This window comes from Phoca vitulina, unplaced genomic scaffold, assembly GCF_004348235.1.
Source record: "Phoca vitulina isolate PV1807 unplaced genomic scaffold, GSC_HSeal_1.0 scaffold75, whole genome shotgun sequence".
NCBI lineage: Eukaryota > Metazoa > Chordata > Mammalia > Carnivora > Phocidae > Phoca > Phoca vitulina.
This window is the reverse complement of record NW_022589778.1, coordinates 6,110,185-6,126,276: the sequence shown is the minus strand read 5'-3', so window position 1 is coordinate 6,126,276 and position 16,092 is coordinate 6,110,185. Positions and strand designations below refer to the sequence as shown.

General features: G+C 38.0%; 1 long non-coding RNA gene across 2 annotated transcripts; it reads left to right on the top strand.

Annotated features, from left to right (window-relative positions):
- The first annotated feature begins 819 nt into the window (after nucleotides 1–819).
- On the top strand, nucleotides 820–14,500 carry LOC116625240. 2 transcript variants are annotated; one of them, XR_004298043.1, is made up of 3 exons: nucleotides 820–1,074; nucleotides 4,597–5,245; nucleotides 8,084–8,213. It is a non-coding gene; the product is annotated as an uncharacterized LOC116625240 (long non-coding RNA). The 2 variants fall into 2 exon arrangements; XR_004298042.1 differs by lacking the exon at nucleotides 820–1,074 and adding an exon at nucleotides 14,415–14,500 and having other exon boundaries at nucleotides 3,991–5,245; nucleotides 8,084–8,176.
- The last annotated feature ends 1,592 nt before the right edge of the window (nucleotides 14,501–16,092 follow it).

The window sequence follows — 16,092 nt, the reverse complement described above, 5'->3', positions numbered from 1 at the left end:
TGTTTTTAATAATCTGGGCGGGAAGATACTGGTAATAAAGCAAAGCATTTGAAATTTTAAAAATAAGCAGTACATTTATAGCAATTGCGGAGGTCCCTTTATTAGTGTTTAAATATAGTATTATAGAATAGAATATCTAGAGTGAAAAAATGCTAATCATCAACCAGCAGTAATTCTTTTTGTTTTTTAATAAAAGGATGTTTATATTTTAGGGTGAACAAAGCGTGGCCTACTATATTTGCATCAGTGTATTTCATGTAACAGGATACAGCAGAGTATTTATATTGCTACTTTGTCCTTAAAATTGCTACGTAAGGAATATGATTCCAGCTTCTCTTATATTCTCTTCCCATATGGTCTTGAATGAAAAGAGGCAACATCCCTTTTCTCCAATGATAAAACACTCTCTACACACCATTTTCTCTTCCTTTTCTAGGCTAGGGAGATTGAGTTTGGTGTTTCCTTTACCTCTCTGTCCTGTGTCATAACTATCATGCTAGAATTAAAACTCGGGAAATTAACCTACCTGTCTTAACTTCAGATTTGTTTCTGTTAGGGAAGAAGTTTCATGTTGATTTAAGTCTACTATGTCCATTTATGTACTTTATAGGAATTATCTCATTTAATTAATTTAGGTGATAGAGATTTGATTTTCCCCATTTCAGAGCTGAGGAAAAGGAGGTCCAGAAAGTTTCAGAAGTGATTCCACATTCTTATCTACTGAGTGGGTTGAAATCATAACCTAGATCTGAATAGTTGTCGATATAAGTTCCTTCTGATTCAGTAGGCAGCTGAACTTTTACACTGATCTGTAAGAGTTCTTAAATGGCCTTTTTATAATGAAAAGAGTATGTAAGGATAATGAGTCATTCCTCTTGTATATCCCCAACCAGGGAATACAGGTGCAAGAAGAGGCTTTTGAGGGAAGACATGAAGAATGTGGCTTTCAACATCTCTTTTTTAGGTATATGTCATACATCCAGGTGGAGTGTGGGACCCAAACTCCACAGAGAGACACCAGGACTGGAGGTAAAGGCCTGGGAGCATCAGTAACATGGACTCAATAGGTGAAAGGTACTTGCAATCTTGATTCTTTTTTGGCCTGTTTCCCCTATTCTTAGAGTGGTTTGTAGGGTTGTAAAACTAAGAGTGGGCTGGTTTGACATATAGGAGGTTCTGCTCTATGTAAGACAGATGGAGCCAGGGAGACCAGCCATTAGGAGATGTGGGTAAACTCCGCCTAAGTATTTAACATTCGTCTCAACCTGAGATGCACAAACTTTGGTGTCATCACTTGGAGAGCTCATGAACAATCAGTGGCCCACTTGGATAGGGAAGGCCTGGATCTCTGTGCTTTTATTAAGTTCTCAAGAAGATTCTGATACACTCCCGAGTTTGAGAAATAGTAGTCTAAACCGTATTTTGAAATTCCTATCTCATCCCCAAGTAATGACTATGAAAAAGCAATTGTATGACTTTTTTTCTTTTTTAAAAAAAATTTTTATTGTTATGTTAATCACCATACATAAACAATAATTTAGAAGGGTCTGCAGCTGATTTGAGATTTGACTTTAAAAATATTTGTTTTTATTTTATGCAATTTTCTGAGGCTGACAAATGCATTCCCATCATGAGGTCTTTCTAGGTTGCTTCTATCTTGCCCCTTCTACAGAAGGCAAGAATGAGCATGTCAAGGACACCAGAAAGATTCTCCTTCTCAAACTGTGCTTTCACTGTGGGGGACAGTGTGAGGGAAAGGAAATGAGTCCTGACCCTCCCTGGAGGCAACGCTTACACATATTTTGGAATCTGAGGGGCAGGTGCCAGTTTCACCTGCAGGCAGGAAGTCCACACCTGTTAGCTATTTTTTTAAAAATAGCCTGTACTTGGCCAGATTACAAGGAACACTGCTGTTACAGCACCAGAAAAGGAAGCTGACTTACTTGCAAGTAATCCTTATTAAAGGAGACTTTAAGGAAGTTGGACACTTGAGAAAAGCAGGCAACTGTGAAAAGAATATCTCCTGCTTACCTTTGTAAAAGCCAACAATTACCCCCAAATTGGGCTAGGATTAGATAAGGCAATCAGTTGTAATAGAGTTGATATCTGGGAAGGGGGGAAGTTGGAGTCATTCAGAGATAAACCTCTTATGCTTCCCTTTCCTTGATCATCTTTATCCCTGCACCCCACCCCTACCTTTATACATAACAGTTGCTGGTGGGGTGAGGAAGGAGTGACTTTGGGAGTGCTCCTTAACCAGGCTTTTGTGTGCATTGTCCAAGGCTCAGGGCTTTCTCATCGGCAGGCTTTCCTGCCCTGTCATTAGTCCTGGTGGCAAAAGAGCCTCATTCTCATGAACTGACCCATGCTGCGAGCAGGTCATCTCAGATGGAGGCTTGCTGCTTTATTCAAAGGCTTCTGAGATTCCCAGATGTTGGGGCAGGATGCAAATATGGGGACATGCTTTCATTGCTCCTCAGTCCATTTTTTGACCATTGGAAGTGATGGGGTTCTATCCGCTGACCAAATGTATGGTTTCACGTGGGCATGGTAGACTCTCAGCTTCCCCAGTTGCAATTCCAAAAGAGTCTCTTTGTGGGAGCAACAGTTAATTCTCTCTGAATGTTACTACAGCTTAGGGAGAATAAGTATTCCCCCCCTCCCGCCCTGCCCCTTACATTTCCCCTTCACTTATGCTTAAAAACAAGTAATTGGAACAGGGCTTCGAAGTGTAATCTTGCCCAAAGGCTAAGCTTACCACCTAATGACACATGGTTGTTCTTCTTTAGTGAGGCGGTCTTGCACTCATTATCCCTAAATTAGTTCCCTTTTCTCCTTTGCATTATTATTCATCCATCAACTCCCTTTTTTCATTTGGATTTTTCCAAGTGAACCATGGCAAAGTGTGTCTTTGTGAGGTTGTGTGTCTGGGCAAAAGTGCCTCTGTGTGACTGGGCGAGCCCCCATCCTCCCCACACCCCTCGTTTACATTTAGTGTTTATTTAAGCCAAGGCAGTCGAAAGTGGACAACAATCTTTGGCACTGATTGCCGCACAACGATCTCGCATCAATCCCAGCGAGGAAAATTTAGCTGAAAGCGGCGAAGCTGAAGTTCAGTTGCAGGGTTTCCCCTGGTCACAGCCGGGAGCAAGCAGCACCACTCAGAGAAAAACGCTGAAACTGGGTTTTCAATGAAGTTGAGAATGTGTGTTTGTTTCAGACTTGAACGTCCTGTCGGGTCAAAGGAAGAGTTTCAAACACCACTCACGTGATGTTATGTCCAGTTGGTCATATAATGTGGGTAAAGACAAGAAAAACTGACATGGTTTTCTTTGTGCAGACCTGGATTGGAATCCCTACTTACCCCTGGTAATCGAGTATTCTTTAGCCTGCCGGAGTCTCAGTTTCCTCACCTCAAACAGGGATAATAATATCAACTTCACTAGTTTGTGGTGAGGGCTACAAGAGATGATGTTCAAAGTGTCTCATATAGTTCCTGTCACATTGTAGACAACACATCACCTTAAAAATTTGCCATCCTTCTTGAGTCCTTTAAACTGAAACACAGCTTGGAAAAATTTTGGGTTAAGAGCCTAAGAATCTGAGTTTAGATTTTTTTCTCTCTCTCTCTAGGATCATTTCTTTTGTCATCTTGAAAAGGGACCTGGCATTTCAGTTATATACCGGCCATTCTGTGTGGTGGTGTAATCTTATCCAATGCTTGTATAAACTCTGTGAGGGCTAATTATTATTCTCATTTTGCAGGTGAGAAAATGGAGGCTCAGAGAGGTTAAGGAACTTGCTCAAGATTTCAAAGTTAGTGGTGTAACAAGTATGCAGACAAGAGTTTGTTCAAGTCCCAAAGGGTCGAAACACAATTGAGAATTAGGGTCTTTTTCATTTGCCTAAATTTGCTTTAAGAAAATTATTCCCTCAGATATGATGTAATGAAATCTTCTGATTCAGAGGTTTAGTGGACTCTTTCAGAGGAGTGAATATTAGCAACTTTGCCAAACTGCTTGATTGTGAGGGTGAATATGTGATCTGTGTATTCAATATATCAAATTTGCTCTTGATATTATTGAACGGATTCAATCATTTCTGCCTCTTTGCCAAGGTGATTTCCTCCAGGGACACATCTCATAGATGACAGCGTTTCCTTCTCATCTTCTTTTATCCTATCTGAACGCTCCAGAAGTAGTCTTCCCTCCTTACCTTCCCCATATTCCAGCTCATATCTCCTTTGTCCTCATTAGGCCATGGGTCCCTGGGTGTCCTCAGCCTCTATCGTACTGCTAACCCTGGGTTGGTGGATATGTTCTATTACTTCCTATTCCTTCCACATGCATCCTCTTTCTTATTCTGCCAAGTCATTTCTTTCTCCTCTATTTTTCATCCTTCTTCTGTGACACCAGAGTTAGCAGGGGGAAAGTTCAGTAAAGTGGTATAGGGTAAGCTGTAAATGTTGTAGTGCTAGCTCCAATGATCTGATAAGTGATTTAACATCTCTGTGCCTCAGTTTCCTCACTAGCACAAACAAATATCCCAGGTGTAATTTCTTTGATTCTTTCTTGACCGTGGCTCCAAATGTGGCAGATGCAGTCTTTTGCGCCCTGGCTTCCAACAGAGGTTGTTGCTTCACAAACTGGCACCCATATGTGGAGGGCAAGGAAAGACCAAAGAAGCAGGCCATTCCAGACTGGTAGGTGACCAGTTCCATAAGCAAGGGAACTTACATACAAGGTTTGTCTTGGGCAGCTGCCAGACAAGTAGATCTCTGCACCTGCCTACCAGAATTTTGAAAGTTTATATAGAGGACTTAATGGGGTTTTTAATCACATCTTCCGTCCTGATGGTCTCAATAACACATTCCTCTCTCAAGGTTGCATCCTTGAAATGCATCCTTGAAAGAGCTCCTACTGTGGGAACGGTGGGCAGATTGTACATTCCAAGGAGAGGGGAGGGGATGAGAAGCTTCTGATTGCCCAGGTTCAGCACATAGGTCACAACCTCTTGATGACCTTCTCCAATGGGGAGGTACGATCTCTGATCAAGGACAGGTAGCAATAAGAATATGTATATAGAATACTTTGTATTGAGAAGAATGATATGTAGACATCATTTTACTTGTTTCTTCCAACACAGCAAACTGAGCCCAGTCACCCAACCACTCAGTAGCGGAGCCAGGGCCTGAATATGGTCTTCTCAGTTCTGAGTGCTCTGCTCTGTACCTCAGCGGGGTGAGGTAAGCTGGCTGGGCATGAGGAGAAGGAGATCAAAAGGTTTCTCTTGTCTGTGTGTCTGTGTGAGCTGTGCTGGGGGAGTGAATGGAGAGTGTGGGTGGAGAATAGAAATTTAAGGGTAGAAGTGGTGGTATGAATTTTTCAAATGGAAAAGAAATCTTCCGGATTAATTATTGTTTCAGGACTCGTGGTTTTCCTAAACAGCTACTAGATAACATCTGAGTAAGAGAGTGTGCTGGGAGTGAACAAAAAATGCAACTTTGATTTTAAAATCCTAAACTCCAATACTAAAGAATGCAGTGCAAGTTATAGTGACTTTGGGGATTTTGCATGTTTTCTGGATGGTATTTTCCCTAAAATGAAAAATAGTCCTTATTTGAAAATCCATTCTGTGGTTAGAGCTAAAATTAGCTTATGCAGTCCCTTGAGTTACAAGGCTAGAGACTTGTAACTTTTTTTATGTGAAAATCAACAACTCCTTTTCAGGTTGACCCTGTCTTGCCTTTATAAGATTAATCAAATTTAAATCTGTCTATTGTGTATTCAGTGGCCTCTTTTGGCCATAAACAAGTTCATTCTTTATTAAAAGGCCAGTGACATATTCCAGATTTTTTGTGAAAGAATCAAACATATGTCCCTTTGTTTAGGAGGTGATTTGTTAGTGGGAGGAATGGAAGGGGAACAGGGCAGTGTTGGGTGGTTTCATCATATCTCCCAGAAGTCCAATGTAATGCATTTGGCCCAACCCTTTCTCACTTAAGATTTAAACCAATATTTATTTTTGAAAGGAAATACAACCCACATGCATCTGCCTCAGTAGCCTTGTTGGCTTTTATTGATAGGAAACAGGAAGTTACTTTTTTACCAAACATTACAAAAGACCTAAAGATCAACTGAATTTTAATCTTGGCAAATGTAGCTTCCACCCTGAAAGGTGGACCATAAATTCCAGGTAATAACAAAAGAAAGATAAATATTATCTTTAAGTGTCTTCCAAGATAAGAAAGGCGGAGGAGGCTGCGCAAGTTCTAAGAATTACTGATTGTTTCATTTTGTCCCAAAGCCAATTATAATTTGTTCTTGAATGCAGATTCTCACATGTGTAGGTGATGGTACAAATCATTCCAGTAATTCTGGCTGTAGATGCTAAAGGCTTAGCATAAAAAGAAAAAAATGACTGTAATAACATCTTTGACTTTGATTATTTGTGCCCTTCAAAACAAAAATTATCAATGCATGCTGTTTATCCCAAAGAGACTCACTATTTTGATCTATATTTTTTATATAAAATAGAGAGGTTTTGAAGAACAGAGGAGATATTTTTAAACATCATCCTTAAAAAAAGGGTCTTATATTATCTTCTAAGTAGATTAATTCAAGAAAAAATTGTCTCATGGATCATATTCATTACTTTTTCTCACCTACTGTAAAAATTTGATGCTGTGAACTTTTCTGATTTTCTGTGTTTAGCTAATTCAGCCTAAGATTTACCCGTGAGAAAGTGCTCTCTTTTGACTGACTGTCCTTGGCCCAAATACAGGCCCCCAGGGGTGTTGGGGAATCTTGGCAACCAAGTCTATAGGCCCAGCTCAAACTGAGGTTATAGCAAGTGGTTTTAAACCTTCTGTTTTTGTACTTGTTCTGTGAGTCTGTATATTTGTGCAAAGGTCGCTCATCTAAAGAGACACAAAACTATTCTTGCTCCTACTCTGGCACCATAAAGTCAGCCCTGACTTTGACCCCTGATGGATATGTATTTCTCAGGAGTTCCTAAAGGAGGCAAAGGAGTCATTTATGGTTAGCTTGACCTTATTTCCAAATCCCTATATGGCCATGTACCTGGGAACTGGGACTATGCCACCTGTGACCCCAGGGATCCCTAGGTCACTTCTAGCCTAAGCTTATCTCCTTTTCTCTGAGCCCCACCTTGGCATCCAGTTCAACTCATAATAGGAAAGGTGCCTCCTTTCAAAAAAATGTAATCTGAGCAGCAGGGACCAAGTGATACTGGTATGAGGTAACTATCTGATAGAGGTAGGCAGCTCTTTGTAAACTTCCTGCTGGGCAAGGAGCCAAATCCTACAGTGGCCAGTTTAGGAATCTAGTCAGTGGGCGTATTTGGTTGGAGATGGATACTCTCAGGGAGAGAGGTAGGTTTTTAAAAGTCATCCAAATACTTACTGGGCCATTTTCTACCATAACATATGCTTAAAGAATGGAATGCCAAATGTTTGTCAGATATATGTATGTGTGTGTATCTATCTAATCTATCTATCATCTATCATCTATCTATCTATCTATCTATCTATCTATCTATCTATCATCTATCTATCATCTATCTATCATCTATCTATCTATCATCTATCTGTCTAAAACTTAAGGTATTTAATTTGATCATTGCATCAATCTAGTGAGATAGGAGTTATTAGGATCCTTGGTTTGCAAGATGAGTAAATGAAGGCTTACACAGATTAGGTGAATCATGGTCAAAGAGCAAGTGAATTGGGAGCTTCATTCCAACCCTGGACTATTCTTTTATAAATTCTGTGCTGTTAAGCATGATACCATTGGTTCTCAATCTATCAGACCCAATCTCCTCATCCACATTTATAAAAATATTTGAAGGTTCCCCTTATTATCGTGAAATAAAATGTATAGATAATGTAACCTATATACATATAAAACTTTAAAATTCATAAGATGGAATAATGCTCAACAATAAAAAGGAGAAAACTACTGATTATACAAAGTAACATGGATGAATCTTAAAAACACTAAGTTGAGTAAGTTTGGGCACAAAAGAGTATATTGTTTGTGATTCCATTTATATTCTATTCAAGAATAGGCAAAACTGATCAATGGGATTTGGTATCAGAACACTGGTTGTTTTTGTGTGTGGAGAAGGGAGAGCATCCACCATAAAGATGCATGAGGTGAGCAGAGTGATGGAAATGCATATCTTGATGGGGTATTGAATATGGATTGTGTATTTGTCACACTCATCAAAATATACGCTTAAGATCTGTGCATTTTATTGCTTGTAATTATAACTCAATAAAATTTAAAGTCAATATAAAATTCCAACAGTAATATGTAGGAGAAATAAAAGGATTTTTAAATAATGTATATTTTAAAATATAAATGCTTAAGGTCATCTATATCCAAAGACATAATGAAATAGATGTGTGCATCTAATGTTAATAAATAAATTTGGATTTTCAATTTTGAATTGAATGTTGTCAAGAAAAATTTTTAAATCACATTTTGAAGATATTATAGATACATACATATACACATAGAAATTCAATTAGATTGGGACAGCTGCAAATGCAGGCAGATATGATTATTGGGTTCACCAAAATTACTAGTAGTGAGTGCTTTTTTGATGGAATCGAACTAGTTTTGGTAGGGATCCTCCCCAACATTTTTTTTCCCAATCTTTTCTCAATTTACACAGTAGTGTTAATTCTGGAAAATTCAGTGGATAAACTATGCAAAAAAGTATTTTTGTGTTTCCATATAAAACAGAGTTGAACTTAAAGTTTGGATGATTGTATATTGGGTTTTGTCTGTAAGAATGTCCAAACATCAAAGAACTGTGTGAGGGGCGCCTGGCTGGCTTGGTCAGAAGAGCATGCGACGCTTCATCTCAGGGTCATGAGTTCGAGCCCCACGCTGGGTGTAGAGATTACTAAAACTGAAATGAAATGAAATAAAGTAAAATAAAACTTAACAAAAACTGTGTGAATTACAGAATGCTTCTTCATTGTGTAGGAATCTCCTCCGCCAGCAGGACGTTTTACACCCCTGGCCCTTGTCCACCAAATGTATGTAGGACTGTATTCAAACATTGTGAAAACTCAAAACCTCATGCCTATCGCAGTCTCCTCAAGCGGAACGACATTGGCTGAGTTGAAAGCTCTGTTCCAGACAGTACTACACATTTCCCCAAGTGATACCTCTTGTGCTGAGCCTTCTTTCACTTTTTCCAGGCCCATCAACATGTCCTTCTGTCCTCCTAGATTTCCAAGGATATTTCTATCTTTTTATTTTTTTTATATTTTTACTTTTGGTAATTGCTAGTATACTGACCTATGTCTACCCTGAAATTATAAGGTCCTTGATGTTGGAAATGTTTTTATCTCCAGCACGGAGCACAGTTCAGGCACTCAGTAGATGTTCAATGAAAGCATGAATGACTGGATTAATGAAATAACAAAGGCAAACATCAAATCTGAGTGCATATGACCCAAGCAATGAACTGAATTTATTTTTCTTTTTATTTAATTATTTATCACACACATACTATTATATTGTACAGCTGGGATTTACTAGGATTAGGGAAACTTAGATTGAGAAACAAATAATTCTTTCAATAAGATCTTTTTTTTTTTAAAAAAAATGTGCTACTGGCATCAAAAGGTAAATAAATAGGTGTATTTTACATAAAGACCTCCTTCTTCTCATTTCCTTTTACTGAAATTAAGATGTGGTAGGTGCTGTATTCATTTTTAATCCCAAACTATCTCACTCTTATTTAACAAACAAACAAAGAAAAGGGGCAGATTACATAAGGACATCTACATGTATTTTAGAAGACAAAATATGATTCTTAAAATACTGCTCTTAACAATGGGAAAGAGTTCCCTGCAGCCCATTATGCCCAGAAGGGCAGCTCTGTTACCTCTGCACCTGAAGTCTTATCTGGGTTCCTACCTGTTGTTATCTGCAAACAATCTCAACAGGGCCTGCATTCATAGCTGCTAGGGACATAGATATGGGACTTTAATAGTCGTGAAGTGGCCTCCAAAATTGTGATTAGATAGACTTGTCTCATTTCCAATCCCTCTCAGCTGTTAAGAACACTGGATGACTTTTCAGATCTCTCAGCTCTTGGGAAACAAAGAGGTACAGTGTAAGTATCCACCAAATCTCAGCCTAACTACCAGGGCTTTGCTCTGCAAATATGAAGAGTTGGGCTCCTTGTATTTATTTTTCTCATAAACCAAAAAGGGCTAATAGAATTAAGATTTCCAAAAAGACCCAGGCTTGGAGATCTGTTTTACTATAAATACAAACAAAAATAAAACACTAGAAGTCCCTTTTGAGTATTTTGTTTCCCTTATATATGAAAGCACAGAATTCAGAACTGGTTGGGGAACACCAAAAGCAAAGGCCAGATTTTTAAAATCTGTTATATCCTTTTTTTGGGTGGTAGGAAGAATTCTGATGAAGCCCTGCCTGGGGCATTTTGAGGAAGGTTTAGTGGACCCTTTGGGACTTCCTTGTATTTGGACTCCCAAAGGTAGGATAGTCTAGTTTTGTCATTGTATTGGGACATTTTACTAAGAAAGAACCTTCGGATGTTTCTTGGAAGAGTAGTTTTAAGGCCAATTGGGAATACTTCAATATATAACTTCAATAGGTACTGAAAAAGTCTCTTCTTCCGAAGAGTTCAAGGTAGTCTTTGTTCAGGTGTTTTAATTCTCTGTGCAGTATTTCTTGACCCAGAAACATTTGTAAATATTTTTATTTTTATTTATTTTTATTTTTTTTAAGATTTTATTTATTTATTTGAGAGAGAGAATGAGAGACAGCACAAGAGGGAAGAGGGTCAGAGGGAGAAGCAGACTCCCTGCTGAGCAGGGAGCCCGATGTGGGACTCGATCCCGGGACTCCAGGATCATGACCCGAGCCGAAGGCAGTCGCTTAACCAACTGAGCCACCCAGGCGCCCTATAAATATTTTTAGAAGACAAATTAAATACGGTCTGAAAAGTATATTATTACTGAATATATATATATATATATATATATGCATTCAGAAATATATATATGCTTTCTGAATATATATTCAGAGAGATGCTCTCTATAGATAAATAAGTAAGACATAGATAATAGATAAATAAATATAGAGAAACAGCATCTCTCAAAAAAGAGGAACTGACGACTCTTTTTAGAGGAAGCCTGATCTCGCTGGACGTCGCGAGTTCTAAGGGCAGCAGGGGGGTCCTGAGGTGAGAAACACCCGGGTGCTTCGGTGCGCTGGAGCCCTGTCCCCCAGACTTGATCATAAGGAGTCTGGCTTATGCCACCACCTAGCAAACCCGAATGCCAAGTGTGTGAAGAACCGGCTCTGACCCAAACGCTCTGCGGGACCGCTCGGGACTGGGGAAGTGAACTGCGCATGCTCCGGCGCAGATTTCTGGCCTCCCCCAGGACGAAGGAGCGGCGCCGAGGACTTCTGGTGAGTGAACCCCGGGGCCCAATCCCATGTCTGCCAAGGTCAAAGGCCGCAGCAACCCGAACCATTAGTCTTGGGACCAGTTGTATCTCCCCGCGGCTGTGAGGAGTCTAGAATTTGTCGCGGGAAACCACTGCTTCCTGTCTCTGGAGGCTTTACCCTGAAGAGCAGCCTCAGCTGTGCTCTCTCGTTCAGGCCCAGCCCGACAGCCAGCAGCCTGCGAAGCGGGGCGCTGGCTCCTTCACCCAGGCCCCTTCGTCAGTAAATGTTCTCTTTGGAATGCCCGGCGCCCCAGTGCCCCGTGGGGGGAGTGCGGGGTTTCCGAGGCAGGCAGACAGGGCACAGCTGGAACCTGCCCGGTGTGTGTGCTACGTGGCTTTGGTGGAATATCTTTGTCACCCGCTTGACCACTAGTAATAAACTGTGTAGGAGAACTAAGAATGAGGCTATAAAATTGGATAAGACCAAGAGTTGTAAACATACAATTACAGGATGGAAACGAGAAAAGAAGATATTAAAAAGTAAGATTATACAAAAGATGTTCCAGGACACTTCCCGGTCACATGACACACTGCGATACTACGGAGATAGCGCTCCCTTTACATGACACCACACACAGTCAATCTTAAAAGAAATAATGGGCAATTCACAGGAGGCAGAAATGATAAACGCAAAGCCGGAGTTCCTAGTGTGCACGTGGTACTGTGACAGACCAAGATGGTGCCCGTGGTGTATGAAGGAGAAAGACCAGGGACGAGGGATTTAATGCCAAGGAATGGAGTCCTGGCCAACAAGAGTTGAGGAGTTGAAACTAAAATCCTAGAATAAAGCTGGAACCGTAACGGGCTTTAAGATCTTAAAAAGATTCTTAAAAAAAAAGCTCCTCAGTGGAGCTGAAAAGTAAGGTTTGGAGTTGAGGATGAGGAGAAAGTAATTCTGTAAGAAATTGAAATCCCAAGCATTATCCACAAATGAGGCCCATATTCACACGATTTGCACTGTACAACAGTTTCAAGCTGAGAAATTACCATACTTTCCTGGACCGGTGAAAACTCCTGGGATTCATGGCAGGATTAGGTACAAAATGAGGATGTTTCTACAATTTAATAGTCAGAGAACTCATAAAAAAGGTACTCTGGACTGAAGATGAGTTCATAGCAACAACAAAAACAAAAATACAAGCCACATAAGAAAAGAATTTACTATAAAGGAGATTCACTGGAAACTTTAACAGGAAAATTAGCACCTCAAAGAACATCAGGAAATGTAATAACTTGAAAAGATTTGAAAATAAAATTCAAGAGAGAAAGATGGAAATTATAATGAGGTAATAGGATATATATAAAAAAGAACTGGCAGATTTGAAAAAGAACCATATAGAACTTCCAGAAATAGTTTTTGAATTTTAAGCTAAAAAATACCCTAAAAAATAATCACATAGCAGATTACACAAAAGTAGGACAAGAATTAAGAGAGCTAAAAATAGGCTTGAGAAACTTACCAGATGCACAGAAAGAGATATAAAAGAATAGATCGAGATATAAAGGATACAAACGATAGATTGAGAAGATTTAATGGCAGAAATGACATTTTTAAAAAAATCACTGAGAATTTTCCTGAATCAGAATTTTCCAAAAAAAATCATCAGACTGAAGACATACACTGAGTTCCAAACAATATAGAGTCCCAATCTAATTCTCTCTCTGTACATCACTGAGAATAATAAGAAAGTCTTAAATGGAACAGATTACCTACAAAACAACAATTATACTTAATGTGGACCACTCATAAACAACAATAGAAGCCAACAGAAAATAAAATAATATATTAAAATGTTAAAAATTCTATGCACAGCAGAACTTCTATATAGAATAATGCAGAAATAAGAGACATTTTCAGACAAAGTCTGAGAGATTTGATCACTAACAGGCTGTCACTGAAAGAACTAATAGAAGATCTCATTCAGGAAAAATAGAATCCAGAAAAAGAAGCAAGGTATAAGAAACATGTGAGTAGATGTGAACATGCATTGATAAAATTAATGACAGCGATGGGTAATTTTGTGGCATTTAAAAAGACACTGAAACTATTTATATACTAGAGAACAATGTAATAAGGCATTTCATTGTTAAAGTTCTATGGTTTTTTAATTGTTTAGGAGGGAGGCAGAAATAATTATTAAAATTATGGGGCGCCTGGGTGGCTCTGTCGTTATAAGCGTCTGCCTTCAGCTCAGGTCATGATCCCAGCGTCCTGGGATCGAGCCCCGCATAGGGCTCCCTGCTCAGCAGGAAGCCTGCTTCTCCCTCTCCCACTCCCCCTGCTTGTGTTCCCTCTCTCGCTGTGTCTCTCTCTGTCAAATAAATAAATAAAGTCTTAAAAAAAAAAAAAAGAAAGAATTATTAAAATTAGATATTGTTAATCAAGTATGCAGATTAAAATTTAAACCTAAACATTATGAAGAAAAGACTAAAAGAGTTTTTAAGTTGTAAAAAGTAAATGAATACAGAAAATGTAATTACAAAGACAGAAGGTGGAGAAGGAGATGAAAATCAAGCAAATAAAAGTTCGGCAAATTAAAAACACAAAAGAAATGATGGTACAAACATGTGCAAAATAATAGTAATTACAATAAAAAGGAAATAGATTGAACTCACTCATTATAAGACATTTTCACATAGAAATCCTTTTTGAAATTTCAGGGCAAAAATTGGTCAAGAACCCTACTCATCCTTAGGCCAGCTCATGTTTGTAGAGTGAATTTACTCAATTTGAAGAACACTGTTTCCATCACTCCAAGCCAGGACTTTCACCTTTTAAAAAGTCCAGTGAAAAGGGATTGGTAACTAATTTAAGTTGATAATTGCTTTTTTTAAAACTGTACTGACTTTGGGTTTTCTAAACCAAAATTTGTATCTTTTTTTATAGGATCACAAGTAATTGATCTCTTCATGTGTTGAGATGTTTGGAAGTAGTTAGACACAAAGATTTACAGCAAAGATTTTGGAGCCCAGATGAGGTAAGTCGTGCCTGTTATATATTATGGGGTTGAATTAAGGCCACTGTATGTGTGTGTTGAACTACCTCTAATGAAATCTTATCAGAATATTTGGTAGGGTGAATTTGCATGTTCTCTTCCCATTGTACACATTTATTTTTTTTCTTTTCAATGATATTTGAATTTAAAACCTGAATTTAGAATTTCACAGTATCAGGACTATCTTGTATTTTTTTATTTGGGAAATTTCAAGTAGGTTGGTCTCATTTTCCTAGTAAATATTTTCTTTCCTCCATTGAATATCTAGCTCTGAGATTATTCTCTTATTAACAAATTTTGTCATAAGCTTACTTCTTTTTTTAAATAGTGCAGCCTTAAAACAAGGTCAAATCACTCTCGATTATTTAAAATATTATGTAAATGGCTTCTTTTCCATTTGAAAACTTTTCTCCCTCTAGTAACTGATGTGACATCCTTAGATGTAGACCCTAAAAACCTCTGGAGAATTAGGGCTTATCCATAGTCCTTTTCAACTTTCCACTTCAAATATTCTCTCTTACTCTGAACTGAGATTATATGGATTTCAAAGGGGATTCTGCATGAAGTTTATTTTAACCTCCAGAAACACAGTCTTATTTAGAATATTGTGTATAATTTGTTCCTTTAATTCAAAGATTGCAGTTGGATTAGCAAAATATTATATTACACAATTTTCTCTTTTGCTACGACAAACATTTTCTCTGTGGTCATGCAAATATGACTTCATGTTTTCTTAATGAGATGGAAGAAGGAACTAATGTTTACTGAACATTGGCTATTTTACCAGACTGTAGCAGACACATTACATTAACAATTTAATGTTAACACTTTCAACTCCATGAGTTAGTTTTAAATTTCCCCATATTCTAGAGGAGAAAAAGGAGTATTTGCTGAAGTCACAATACTTTTGTCTTCCACATCCTAGTCTAAAAGGTATGATGTTGATTTCATTTATGGGGTGAATGAAATTGTTTTTTCTTTTGTTGTCATAATAGTCTTTTTATAGGTACTTGACTTTAAAAGCTGGAGAGTTTATTTTTATAAGGCGTTGGTATTTAAGAATATTTTCTTATTTCTGTATCTTCTACTTTTTATAAATACACATAACATTTCTATTTTGGGATAGTTTGTCCTAAAATGTATTATTATATGTTCTTAGATACAGGCATCTTAAATAGTATTTTAAATAGTTATTATAATGAATTATTTTAGAGAACATGAATATAGAATCCATTTGTTGTATATATGTGTGTATGTGTATGTATATATATTTGTATTTATATATGTATAATTATGTGTGTATATATATTTATATAAAATTCAGATAAAATTGTCATACAAAAGACTACAGATTTTAAACAGTATAATTTGATAAGATCGACATTTGAACATACCCATGAAACCATAGCCACAATTAAGATAGAGAACATTTACATCCCCTCCCTAAAATTTCTTCCTGCATCCTTGTAATCTCTTTCTTCATCCACCTCTTCTCTCCTCTCCAAAAAACGACTGATTGGTTGTCACTGTAGATTAGTTTGCATTTTCTAGAGTTTTAATAAATGGGAT